This window comes from Acartia tonsa, chromosome 7 (genome assembly GCF_053477335.1).
Source record: "Acartia tonsa isolate MP-2025a chromosome 7, ASM5347733v1, whole genome shotgun sequence".
NCBI classification, from domain to species: Eukaryota; Metazoa; Arthropoda; class Copepoda; order Calanoida; family Acartiidae; genus Acartia; species Acartia tonsa.
Genome location: NC_137266.1, coordinates 37705432 through 37720264, shown reverse-complemented (window position 1 = coordinate 37720264; position 14833 = coordinate 37705432). Strand labels below are relative to the sequence as shown.

The window sequence follows — 14833 nt, the reverse complement described above, 5'->3', positions numbered from 1 at the left end:
GGGGGGGGGGGGGGGGTAATAAATATTAAGAAGGGGGAGCTATAAAACTGCCCTTTTAAGGTTATTCTAATCAATTTACCCCCCTTTCCACGTTCCTATCAATACCGGTGCTTCCCCTTTTATAAGTCAGATGTCTTCCTAACACCCCCTCCCCCCTACTTGCTCCGATAAGTTCGCAAAACCCGAATCCGTTCTTAACCCATTCCACAAACATACACACAAACTCTTTCTCTCTTCCCTATCTCCTTCATCCCCCCCCCCCCTTACTCTCTATCTCTCTCCAAGAGTGCTTCCCGTAATCCCCACACACACAGACACACACAAAATTTGCAAACATTTTTGCGGACTTTTTCGCGCACCTCGAGTAGAGCTACACGACACACTAGCAGCAATGTGTACAGCCGGTGTTTGGGGGAAAGGGTGGGAGGGAGGGGGGAGATAAGGGAGTGGAGATTTTTGCAAGGAATATATGCTATAAGTGTGTTGTAAAGGGAGGGGGGAGGTGATATTTGCACATGGGGTTGTTATTTAGGAAAGAAAGGGGGGATCTAAAAACATTGTAGATAAATTAAATGCAAATGGGTGTGTTGTACAAGGGGGTTTTAATTGGGGAGGATGGGGGGAGGAAAAGCCCTTTCTTCCCCCCAAAAAATAACTGCCCCAAATGTGATTGCCCCCCTCCTCCCCACCCCCCTGGTGCAGACACGCTGTATCCAGAATCTATTCTCCTCTAGTCGCATTCTGTACTCTATAGTGCATTACTGCTGTGCTGTCAGCCACCAGAGAGTACTGCAGGCGTGTACGACACACGTACAGACCAACACAAACACACACACACACCTCGGCTTTTCAGCCAGCCAGCAGTAGCAAAACTGACAAAAGTACCACCAGAAAAATTTCGAAAAATGCATATTTTTTCTGAAATATACAACATGCTGTAACTGATACTTTGGTGATTATTAGTATTATTATTCTACCTAAAGTGATAAAATTATACTTAAAATGTTACAGTCATAACTTGACCTTTCAGTTAAAAATAAATGCTATGTAACAAAATCAACAAAATGTGGTTTAAAGGACGAAAAAATCCTTCATAATAAATAACAGTTTTATTTTACAAAAAAAAATACATTTAGTGATTAATAAAGTGACCTCAATAGTTCAACTTTTTTGACCTCAAAATCAAGACAAAACATTGGAGAGATACGTGCTTTGAGAAACAATAACAACAACAAGGAGAGATTTTTGGAAAACCTGCCATTTGAAAATTCTATATATACATATGTGCATAAATGTGCAAAATGCAACTTGAACCGACCTTTGCAAAATTTATAAAATTGCAAACACTTATTCAAATCGTCAATAATATGAGGAAGTAAAATAAAACCACCTAAACAGGTTTTAAAAATTACTTAAGTGATTGGAAAGTTTTTTTTAAATACTTAAAAATGAATGGGCAATCTAACCAGTGACAAAAGTTAAATTAAGTGTAAATAATTCATATTTAAAAGTGTGTGTTAAAAATTAAATATGATAACTTATAAAGTGCAACAGCAAAGTGATTTTGGATTTAGTGAAAATTGATTGTTTGATTTCAAAGTGATTTCAACTCTATAAGGTACCTACACAAATATATACCAATTAAAATTGATTTAATAGATATAGTTTTTCATATTAATATTCGCGGAATAGCTGTCTATAATACTATGCAATAAATAATTATTCCATAATGGCTCCGAAACCAATCAATATCAACTGAATTATAAATGGTTCTTAGCCACACTTAAAGATCATGTATCGTATCGTATTATAGACAATCTTCTACGAATTTTTAAAATAAAAAGTAGGGTATTAATCCAAGTTTTGTTAGCCCAGATCATTTGTCCCTTGGGGCTAACAAAACTTGAATTAATCTTATAATTTTTTATTTTCTATCCATGGTAAACTGTCAATAGTACGATGCGAAAAACATCTATTAAAAGCGAAGCTTTTCTATAATTAGGGTCGGTCCGTCCGTCCGTCCGTAACGGATAGCTTTTTTCGTTAAATTAGGCATGTTAGAATTGTCCTATCGATTTCAAATTTTGCATGATGATTCCTTTAATAGTTAGGTACGATTTAGAAAGAGTAGCAACTCTATAATCATCACAAAAATGTCCGTACGTCCATTTTAAACATGTTGATTTTTTTACTTTTTTAACAACAAATTTTTATGTGATCTAATCATCCGATTGATCTGATTTTTTGTATATTAATTCCTGGGACAACAAAGTATAATGTAATAAGCGAAGCAACTCTATAATCAAGTCCTAAAAATGTAAGTATGTCCATAAACATTATCCTGAATCAATCAGTTTTTTTAACAAATTTACTTACAATTTTGCTTTGACTCTTATACATTTATATTATGATTATTCAGTTCTGACACTATACAAGTGTTAATGTCCGTTTTTCCTACCGTTTCAGTGCTTCGCTTTTATGGATGTTGTCATCCTTGTTAGAACCACAGATACTCTAGATTCAGGGAAAATACGAACATCCAACTGTCACTAGCAAAAATAGGTCTAAAAAGCATTTTAATTAAAAAAAAAGCTGTTGCATTTTTAAAAATATTATTTATATCATAGCTCTATATTTTCTAACAGTCAAAAATAATTGTTTTTTAACCCTATTATTTAATCTTTATGACAGCCAGACAGACGTACAAACCTACATTTAACGTAGCAGTGCTTCTAAAAACTTGTTGATTTTACAATTACACTTTACAACCCTTACTTTTTCTTTTCTAATAGACACGTACTTTTATTAATTGTTAATGCCAATTAAAAACCAGGTAGTTAATTGTATTTCGTGCCATTATTAAAGTAACAGGATGTTTATATTTCTTTTCTGTCTGTGTGTATCAAATGATCTCGCCAACCGCTGAACCGATATGATTCTCCTTTAAAGTGTAGCTTTTCAAAGGTCAAGAGGAGGTTTATAACTATTTTGAGGTAGGGTACATCCTAAGAGAAATCGCCCCAAAAAAATATTCCCCCTAAAAATAATTCAATAACACAAATAAAAGAATAATAATAATGGTAGTAATAATAGTAATACGATGTTATACATGATTTTTTAGTATGGCTGAGAATCAGTTTTAATCCAGCCATTTTATACATAATATTCCTAAAAATAAATAAGTTTATTACTTGATGTATTTTTTAACTTTATAACAAACAATAATAATAAAATAGTAATGTGCAATTTAGATTTTATTTTCGACAATTCTTTTTAAAAAAACTTTTAAAATGCATCAACAGCTATTGAATTACTGTGAAAGATGGACGTACAACCACTAACTGTGTACAGAGTAGCTGCGCTACCAAAAGTAGACCTTTCGGGTTGATTATTTTTTGCAGAATGATTTGGCAAGATTTGGCTTCCTTATTAACATTGCACCACAAAAAGCAAAATATCCATAGGCGTATTTTTTTTGTACAGAAGGTAGTAGGTAGAAAATAGCCCAAAACCATCATAAGATATTAATCTTAAACCATACCTGGGCAAATGTGAAGCTTCCCTAATATAGAGAATTCAATTGGTCCATTAGTTATCGAAATCTTAAGCTAATAATAAAAAAAATTAATTCTTTATATAAAAGGATATATAATATACAAGCGGCCAAACAAAAAAAATACTAATTATAATTTTACTTTATTGGATTCTATCGTATGTTTGACTGTTGTCCGTGGATATGTAAATAATTCACTAGATTTTAATTGGTTAGATTTCAGTTTTAAAAAAGTGAATGAGAGTGAAAGAGAGTGATTTGAATTGATAGATAAATATATACTAATATAAATATTAATAAAAAAATTGTAAAGAGAGAGAGAGAGAGAGAGAGAGAGAGAGAGAGAGAGAGAGAGAGGGAGAGAGAGAGAGAGAGAGAGAGAGAGAGAGAGAGAGAGAGAGATTTTAAAAAGAAAAAAGCGAGGGACTTTAACAAATGCAGAGATGCCACGCATTTAAAAAGTGCAATTTTACATTGTTTAAAAAGGATTTAATGGTTCAATAACAAACAATATTTAATAATAATAATATATACTTTTTTAGTAGTACAGATACTCTATAACTACGTCTGTAAGTGTTTTATTCCTTTATTTAAACCAATTTAATTTGATTTTTATTAATATATCTTTTAAAATTACACATTTTCTATTATTCTGATTTGATTATTTGATCTGCAGTTAACTTATTGAGGATTTGCTACTTATTAACATTTTTTGTCCTTGTGTTTTTGATAATAAACGACGTATTTTTTAACTTATCATTATTTACAATTGATATTTTTATTTGTAATAAAAAAATCTTCCAAAACTACAAAAAAAAATCTATGATATCTGCAAGAAGAAGATTTAAATATTTAAATAAAGATAGTTTGTTTAAAGTTGTCAGGTTAGAGCAGAAATCACTTGATACACATCCCCAATTATGATATACAAAATGAATACATCGGTAGATTGAAATAGTTAGTTTAAAAGATTTGATTCTAGCAGTTTTAAACACCTAATTAAAATTCAATTTAGTATCCTTAGGTTTTGAACCAATTAAACAAAAAACGTGGTTATAAAACTTTGGGTTCCAGAGTAATTTACAGTCCAATTTCCCCTCCTTCCTGGATTTAAATCAACATTGGTTAAATATCTTAAAAGAGGAAATCACAAAAAGTACGAATCTTTGTATACTACCTAATGATCTACTAATAATAAAATCTTAATAATCAATAGGTCAAATTTATTTCATTTTTAGAAAAGTATTATTTTGTAGATTTTATGACGATGTGTTTTTTAACATGGAGGGGACATTGGGCTATTTATCAAACTATTTATAAAATTATTATAATAACGTTTTTTATTCGTTGGCTTAACAACTTTTGGGATTTTTGTTAGATTTTGATTGGATGGTTTATTTAGTTAAGTGTCCAAACGTTCCAACCACTATTTATAATCTTCAGAAGGAGTTACTTTGTATATCATCATTGGGGATGTACATTAATTTGTCGGCCATTGTCTTAACCCTAAAGATCCTTGTTTTTTTTTACATAATGTTGTATTTTCAATTGGTATATATTCTTCAGCTAGAGAGTATAGCTCAGAGGGAGCGCTGAAAAACCAACACTATCCAACACAACAAGTCCAACCAACCAACAATTAACCATAGTTTCAACTTAACTTAGGATATCAGGGTAAGTTTTTACCCAATTTATTAGTTCGACATAGTATTATAAACAGATTTCCGCGGTTATTAAAATGAAACAAATAAGACGAAATTAAGTTTTGTTAGCCCCGAGGGACATAAGGCCTGGGCTAACTAAACTGGTTTTAATTTATGTTAGTTAGTTAAAATTCAACTGACGGCACGAAATAATATTGTGTCAATTTCTTATTTTTCAACATATACATATTCTTAAATAGAAATACTTAGGTATTGTGTTGTCAGTAATAAGCAAGTTTTTTTTATGCTATTTGAACCATGTTAAGCCATTGAACAATAATTTGTAAACGAATTAACCTTAAATAAACACCATTTTGTCAACAGAATGATCATTGTTTAGTACTAATTTTTTGTACATAAATTTATTTTGGGACCAAAACTTAAGATGGGACCGATATGTTTTAGCCATTATGAATAACTAAATCTTATATAACGTTAATTTCTAAAGTGTAAAACTTAGCAATTCTTATGGAAATTATATCTTTATCAGAAAGAGTGTAGGTTCTTAATTAATTGTCTTCTTTAAAAATTAAGTTGCAGTTTTTTGTTGCCATTTTTGTTCATTGACTCTAAACTTCCATGACTTAGTTTTTAGTAAATTGTCATGTGTTTAAATGTATGAGTGTATGTTTATAAAAATAGCAAGTAAAGCAAAGCAGCATCTAATTTCATTTCTTCTTAAAAGAAGTTTTAGAGATCTAAAGTAACAAGTACAAAGATTTAAATTCATCATTAGTTTAAATACCTTTGAAATTACGTAAATACTTACTATAAAAACTTATTTAGCAGAGAACTTAATGTATTACATTTTATGACAGGGATCTAAAGGGATAAGTCAATGGCCGAATAATTGATGTACATCCCAAATGTTAAAAAACGATCGATTACAAATGTACATTAAAATTAGTTCTGAAACGTGGAAACTCAATTTAATAAAACAACCAATCAATAAAGTCCCCAAAGTTGTTGAGCCAACGAATAAGAAAACGTTACTATAAAATTTTGGGGACTTTTGTGATAAACAGCCTATTTTCCCCTCACTCTCTGATTATATGAACAAGGAAGAATAGTTATAGAGTGGCTATGCTCCTTTTAATATCCTTCCTATATCGGCAGAGTGTGATAATAATGTCGCGTTTTCGCGTACCGGGAAACCCAGGGCAATAGACATTAATTAGAGTATCCGACTCCCCCCCCCCCCAAATGTTCTTGCGTAACATTATAGACTGATGGTTATATTTCCGTCAACAAAAGATATTTATTGATAATTAGAATAATCAGAAAACATTTCTGTATCTATCTTGAAAAGTGGATAAGAAAAATTAACTTTTCACTCAAAAAAGTCTACTATACCTTTACCACTAGACTGAAAGACAAACTATGACAATTCTTCATAATACTATCTTGAATAGAAGCCGTAAAAATCATATAACTCCACTAAAGTCCCTTAATTTTCACTGCAAATAGAGCATTAAGATTATAGAGTCTTTTGCTTTGATTGGTCTATGAAAGTTTTGTCTATAAACAGGACATTTTTGCCCCCTATATTTACCATTTTAGCGTATTAAGGATAGGAATAAGTATTCTGATAAACAAATATTAGAACAGGAGAGACACAAAATACCTCGTAATAAACAGCATTAATTTTCTTAAGTTGAAAATAAGGAGTGGGGACAAAACACCTAATTTAAAAATGCCTAACTAAAAATGCCTAACTAAAAACACCTAAGTTTAAAAATACCTAATGTTAAAAACACCTACGTTAAAAACACCTAATTTAAAAACACCTAATTTATAAATGCCTAATTTAAAAACGCCTAACTAAAAATGCCTAACTAAAAATACCTAATTTTAAAAATGTCTAATTTTAAAAATGCCTAATTTAAAAATACCTAATTCTAAACTATCTAAACCACTAATTTAGAAATGCCTAATTTTAGAATATATAATTTTTTCACTAAAATACCTAAAATTTTGATAACATTAATACAATTAGCTAATGATTCTTGCTGAAGGAGCTCGATAATCGATGAATCATTATGATTCATCTTTACAATGAAGCTTCCCATAGGTCATGAGAATGTTTATAACGCTTTTAGGGAGGTTACCAACACCTTCCAATGAGAAATCGCCCTTTGAAAAAATCTCTTCAATCATTCTTTATAAAACTAGAATTAAAATGGCGTTGCTACAAAAGACCAACGCCTACAAAAGACCAACATTAAAAAAATCATAATGCTAGAAGGTCATGGCCGCAGAGCTCGGCCCCCTGGCCTGCGTAGCCGCAGGCGCTCGGCCCCCTTGCCTATAACCTAACCTAACCTAACTTACGTATGAATTTTTAATTTACATTAACTTATTTATAGTTTAGAATTTCGTTAATTTTACAAAAAGTGGTTGGTTAATTTTTTTCTCAAATTTTTAATATTTTTCTATAATATTTAGGTAAGGTTAGGTTAAAGGCAAGGGGGCCGAGCGCTGCAGCCATGTATTGATTATGTATTATTTTATTAATAAATTTGATGTTTATATAACAATTTATATTTGTTGGTCTTTTGTAGACGTTGGTCTTTTGTAGGCGTTGGTCTTTTGTAGAGTTGGTCTTTTGTAGGCGTTGGTCTTTTGTAGCGTTGGTCTTTTGTAGCGTTGGTCTTTTGTAGGCGTTGGTCTTTTGTAGAGTTGGTCTTTTGTAACAACGCCATTAAAATGGGGGATGGTCAACTACCACCCCCAAAAAATCAACCTACTCTTACCTTTCCCTCCATTAACCCTGACTGACCATCCCCTTGACGAGTTTTTAAAGCGACACTTCGGCTACTTAGGTTAGGGAAGAAACCAATAAAAAATAAAAATTCATTTGTTTTCTTTGTCCTTCAACCTTTGATTTTACTAATTAATTTATTTCTCAAGTGCCACAAACTAATCATAAATCTTTTTTTTATGATCACTGTTTGTTAAAGTCAGTTTAGTTGACATAACATTGAAATTGCAAATTAACTATATTTTGAAATTGTGTAGGGGGGTTGTAACCCCCCCCCCCCCCACCCCAAGACTAAAATAAAATTGAATTCCCCTCTGCACTGCAATAGCCCCTAGAGGTCTCTAGGGGGCGTAGCCGCCAGTTTAATACATTTAACAACAGTTTAAAGATATGCTTAAAATTAGGTTTTTTAAATTAGGTATTTTAAAATTAGGTATTTTTAAACTTAGGTATTTATAGTTAGGTATTTATAAAATTAGGCATTTTTAAAATTAGGTGTTTTGTCACATTAGGCATTTTTAAAATTAGGCATTTTTAAATTAGACATTTTTAAATTAGGTATTTATAAATTAGGTGTTTTGTCACATTAGACATTTATAAAATTAGGCATTTTTAAATTAGGTATTTTTAAATTAGGTGTTTTGTCCCCACTCCGAAAATAAGGGGGTGGGTTATAGACGTCTAAGGGTTGGGGTAAAGGGGTAATTGTTTTAAAAATGCTCATTTTACACCCTCAAAAAAATACATTAAATTACCCCCCTAAAACCATTTTACCCCTCTCACAATATAAGAGCTTGGACGTCACTGTGGAGAGATTTTCGTTTGTTTATTAATTTAGGTCATTTTAGTTTACATGAAAGAATAGTTATTTCTCGCATCGTATTATAAACGGCTTTCCGCGGATATAGAAAGTACAATTATAAGATTAAAACTAGTTTTTTTAGCCCCGAGATGCCGAAGGCACGGGCTAAAAAAACTGGTTTTAATCTTATAATTGTACATTTTATATTCGTAGAAAGCTGGATATAATACGGTGCTAGACATAGTTTTTTCGTATGGATGAGAAACGGTTCCTATCCACCGGATTCGAATGAATACGAGAAATAAATATTAATCAAACAGTAGAAAAGGATAGACAGAACAACGCCTTTTTTGCAGTAACCATCTCCCTACCTGGTTTTTTTGCGCATGAGTTAGCAAAAATTATTATTTTGCCAACAGACATTAAAACGATGGTTCCAAATGGGAAGAAGTAACAATAAAATAACTAAACAATAACATTCTATTAAAGTTTTAATTGTATTGTAATATTATGATATAAAACAACTTTAGAAATAACAATAAATAAATGTACGAAAAAGATTATGAAATTTAGACCAATACCTATTTAAAATAGAAGCATTTAACCTTTGATTCTAAAGCATAGATTATCTTTTTAGATCGTCCTTTAAAATAGCACAAAACCATTCGTTGGATAGACCAATGTAAAGTCAAGCCGAATAAATGGTGTATGCAGTGGCACCCCCCTGGCATTATTAGGAGGTCATATCCAACACCCCTCCCCTAAAAATTACACCTATCTAAATGCCTGCAATACACCCCCTTTAAGCCAACGCCGCCCCTACACCACCCAAAGAACAGAAATTCGTACATTTTTAGTAAATTGATGATACTTAAATTATCAAGTAATTGCAAAAATAACTTTTCGGTGGGTATTGTAGATAAATCACTGATTTGGGAATTTCTAATCAAAAATCTGTCAATCAAATACTAAAGTATATAGCCAATTCCAATAATTTATTAGAATGGATATAGAATACGTGGATATTTTGACAGGGGAAAATTTGTCGCTAATTTAGCTTGTTAATAAGGATCTCATTTATTGGTCAATTTGTTAATTCAGTAGCAGGGTAGGGGATGGGGTAAAGGGGATGGATGGAGGATATCGATATTTGAGCTAGCTGCGAGAATAACCATGAGAGTACATGAAAATGTAGTGCAACATCCAAATAATAATATATAGATTCTAATTAGGAAAAATAGTCAGACTGACAGAAAAAGTTAGTTTAAGAGAAGTTGTGATAATAAAAACATAATCTCATATTAAAAAGTACATACAAGGATTAAATTCCTTAAAATAATTAATTTAATCAAAAACAAAAAATCAAAAATTTTGCTTCCCATCTCCCGCCAATAATCTTAATGTGGGGTAAATAAAAGACATTGGCGGGGTTTAAACTTATAAACTGTGACAGTACACAACGGTTTTGGCTAAATCACTAATTGAACTGTCCTATTATGGTATTTCATAACTCTAGAAATCGCCTTGGAACTTTTTTGCAGTTTCTCACGAGTTTTTATAGAAAACAAATATTTACAAATTTATTTTTAATTTGAAATAATTTTCATTAGATTTGCAGTAACTATCCTCAGTTAAAATTAGGGGAGTGGGAAGAATTTTGAAAATAATTGGGAACTTTTAAATCAGAAGGGAAGGTAACATTTTGCTTAACATTATACTTAAATCTTGATTGGTTCGTACAAACTAGAAGAGTACAAACATTTTCACCAATGATTTAATCTATATATATAACAGGGAATATAAGGCGGAATTATTTTCTTTGTACATAATATGGAGTGTACATCAATTAATCGACACAATACAATCTGTCCCGATTTTGTATTACTTTTGCGGAACATTTTTCCAGTTACGTCATATTTTTCTTTCCCGAAAAAGGGAAGGGGGGAAGAAAATCTCTTCAAAAGAGATGGGGAAAACCCCCCTTTTCTCCCATCTCTTTTTTCTTCCCCCCTTCCCTTTTTTTTCTTTCCCCCTTTCCTTTTTCGGGAAAGAAAAATATGACGTAACTGGAAAAATGTTCCGCAAAAGTAATACAAAATCGGGACAGATTGTATTGTGTCCAATTAATCGACCATTAACGTTTGCTGTTTGATATGTAGCCTATCTTATTTTACTCATTCTTGTATATAAACAATGAAGTTAGTGGCGTGCACATTGATTAACCAAGGGGGTGTGTGAAAATTGGTGGTGAAAAAAAGAGGAAGAAGGGTCTTTCAATTTCAATTTTAAAGGGGTGTTGACACCCATACACGCCCCTAAATGAAGAAGTATGTACATGATATTATTTTTTTAATATTTTAAAACAAACAGACTAAGATAATGTTAGAGTAGCTACCTACACAACTAAAAATAAGCTAGTTTTGAGACAAAAATAAACTAATTTACATAAAAAGTTTGTCTGGGTTGGTAATAATATTATTATTAATGATAAATGATATAATTGGATTTATAATATTTGTTAAAGAATTATATTTATAAAAAGCATATTTTTATTCCTATCTCACCCTTAATACAGTAATTATTAGGGTTGGGCCGGATACTTTTTTGGCCGGACACCGGATATCCGGCTGATTTTTAATGCCGGATATCCGGTTTTTGGTCGGTTATTGAATATGGCCGGATATCCGGCAAATTACCGGATATTCGACGGGATAACCGGATATCCGGGCCAATCCCTAGTGGTTATAGGTTTCTATAAGTAAATAGTGGCCAAGTCAGCCTATCATATAGCAAATTTCTTGTTAGCATATTTTGTCATTGTTATTTTCCGCATCGTATTATAAACAGCTTTCCGCGGATATTAAAAGTAGAAATTACAAAATTAAAACGAATAAAATACAAACTGATTTTTATTTTATCATTCATAGAAAATTGTCTGTAATAAAATGCTACACATTATTTTTCAGTATGGTTTAGAACCTGTTTTAATCCAGCGGATATTAACCAGTTTCGAAGCCATACTGGAAATTTCGTTCCATCTATTCTAAGCCAGCCAGTCATGATCCCTCTTTATTCCATAATTGACATAGAAATGTCATGTCAATATTATGTCAAAAATAAGCAATTTTATCAAAGCCATGTGGTCGACATAAACCATTAAAAGTGCATGTTGACATTTGTCATTATTGGACAATGACATATACAGTGTTTATACATAAAGGAACAAAAGTATTGTTATATTTAACCCATTGACAGAAATTAATAATCAACAACTTAGTTTCTTCATTGGCTTGGGTTATTTTGTATCATAAAATTATTTTTAGCAGTATCCACAAATTATACCTGTTTTTTCATAGTGAATAATTTTGGAAAAATTAAGGCACCAATACCAAATTCAGATGGCATTTAATTAAGCAAATGTCAATATAATGGTTCCTCTTCTAATAAGGTTATGGTTCAACAGACAGACAAACAAGACTATTGGAATAGCCTCGCTTTTTTGGACATATAATATGTAACATCATGTAATAAAATGTAATTTTATGATATAACTTTACTTCTATGAATTTTTAATTTTTTTCTCTTTGTGAATTGCAATTTAAAATCTCTTTTAACTTTTTAAACTTAATTTTTAAACAGGGATGGTATTCTGATTTTTAAAAGATTAATCAAAGTTTTGCCACCGATATTTACTTCATTCAAGCCATTCAGTGCTTTACATCTTTATATGTCTTTTTTTACAATGGCATACAAACGATGTTAACAATAAGCAGACTTAAAATTGTAGGGTAGCTTTGCAACTAATACTTTAATAGTTATTTCTCGCATCGTATTGTAAACATTTTTCCGAGGATTTAAATTGTACAATTATAAGGTTAAAAAAAACTGGTTTTAATCTTATGATTGTAAATTTTTATATTCGTAGAAAACTGGATATAATACGATGCTAGACATAGTTTTTTCGTATGGATGAGAACCGGTTCCTATCCACCGGATTCGAATGAATGCGAGAAAAATTATTATTGACTTACTATTTTATTATTAAAATAGGAGATATTTTATCAATTTTATCATATTTAAAACTGTCTAGTAGTTATTTTAACTTTTAAATTCAATTTTTAATTTGATTTAAGTTTGACTATTACTTTCGACTTCAAAGAGAGTTATTCACTTTTAAAGTTAGGAAAAAGTATTCTAAAGAATCCTTATATAAAAGTAACAGGATGTCCGTTTTATTTGTATACGTTCGAAAGATCTCGCTAACCGCTAAAACGATATGTTTCTCCTTTCAGTGTAGCTACTCATAGGTCCTGGAAAGGTTAATAACTATTTTTGAGAGGGTACCACCACCCTCCCAAGAATAGCTATTTATCGCATCGTATTATAAACAGCTTTCCGCGGATATCAAGCTGGTTTTAATCTTATGATTGTAAATTTTTATATTCGTTGAAACCTGGATTGAATACGCTGCTATACTTAATTTTTCAGTATGGCTTATAATCGGTTCCAATCCAACGGATATGAATCGGTTTCGAAGCGATACTGGAAAAAAACATGTTCTTTCATTCAGTGGTTGCAAATCTTTGGGGACTTTTATTGAGTTTGATTGGATTGTAAACACAAGAAGTGTCCAAAAATTTTCACCAATAAAAAGATCTACATAAAAGATTCAAATATTTATTTTACAGAAAACTTGTCTCTGATATCCGAATTTGGTAGATAAATGCATATAATGTACATATTATTATTCTAATTCGTGTATGCATATTTTTTATGGTTAAATGTCTGCTCTATAATTTACCTACGTATATATATTTCATATAAAAAAATGATATGATTTTACCTGAGCTGGATCTTTAAATCATTTCAAAGGTGCGCCAAATCGGGGTGAGCCAACTTTCCACCAATAAGAGCACAGCATTTTACGAAATGCCGCGCTGTGATTGGCTGAAATTCGGCGCACCCCGAAAGGGACATTGAACTGGTCCCCAAAGTTTTAAAATTACATGCTTTTATTCGTTTGCTTTAAAACTTTGGGAACTTTTCTTAAATATTGAGCTTTTCCACCGATAATTTTAATCTACAGAAAGGGCATTACTGTTTATCGTAAGCAGGGCTGTAGTGTACACCAATTCAATATCAATTGTCTTAACCTTTAGATCAATAAGTTTTAGACTTATAAACATTTTATTTTAAGTAGAAAACTATTGATATTTTGTTCTTGTCAAATTTCCCCCGTCTTTTTATGTGCACTTCATTTTAACAAAAGATTAATAAAAAAATATAGAAAAATCATTAAGTTCATTTTATTGAAAAATTTCTACGTATTTTGTTAATGAATTAACCATTATTAATTTTTTTAAGTACAAACAATAATCTTTAAAAATGCAATTTGTTCAATATGAATTTTTTAGGACGTCCTTTGTGATAAATGCAAAAATTCGCTACTTATTTCTACACAGACCGACAGACAAACAGACTAATAATTGTAGAAAAGCTATTTTGTTTTTAAAATTAAATTTGAGGATGTAGCGCAATAAGAAGACTTTTTTTTTAAATATTCATAGAAAATTGTCTCTAATACGATGATATACATTATCTATCAGTATGGCTGAGAACCGGTTTCGATACAGCGGATATTAATTGGTTTTGAAGCCATAATGGAACAGTTATTTGCGCCTATTAGTGTCCAGTCCAGGATATGAAAAAATTTGTTAAAATTTTTGCCCACAGCCAAAATATGGTTGATTTATGCAAAAAAAAATGACCCATGCAAAATATTTTTTCTGTAATGCAAAAATTGCGATGGTACAAGCACTTTGGATTTTTGAGGGCCCCCTTATGGAGGTCAAAAATTCATTGCATCAGAACTATCGCTTCATGGTGCTCCAAGGAAAGGCCTTGAGGAGTAGCGTTAGAAAACGTTGTCCGTTTCAAAATATCTTAGCCTTAGAAATGACTAAAAAATCACCATTTTTTAGAGTTTATTGAGAATTTTCCAATTTGTAGAGGTT

At 31.2% G+C, this 14833-nt stretch overlaps 1 long non-coding RNA gene across 1 annotated transcript in view; it reads left to right on the top strand.

Annotated features, from left to right (window-relative positions):
* LOC145323712 (uncharacterized) overlaps positions 1–14833 on the top strand; it is a 135892-nt gene that overhangs the window by 109893 nt on the left and 11166 nt on the right. The window contains exons 3-4 of the long non-coding RNA XR_013881070.1: positions 755–1618; positions 5120–5227. This is a non-coding gene — a long non-coding RNA (uncharacterized LOC145323712). The remainder of the gene's footprint in view (positions 1–754; positions 1619–5119; positions 5228–14833) is intronic.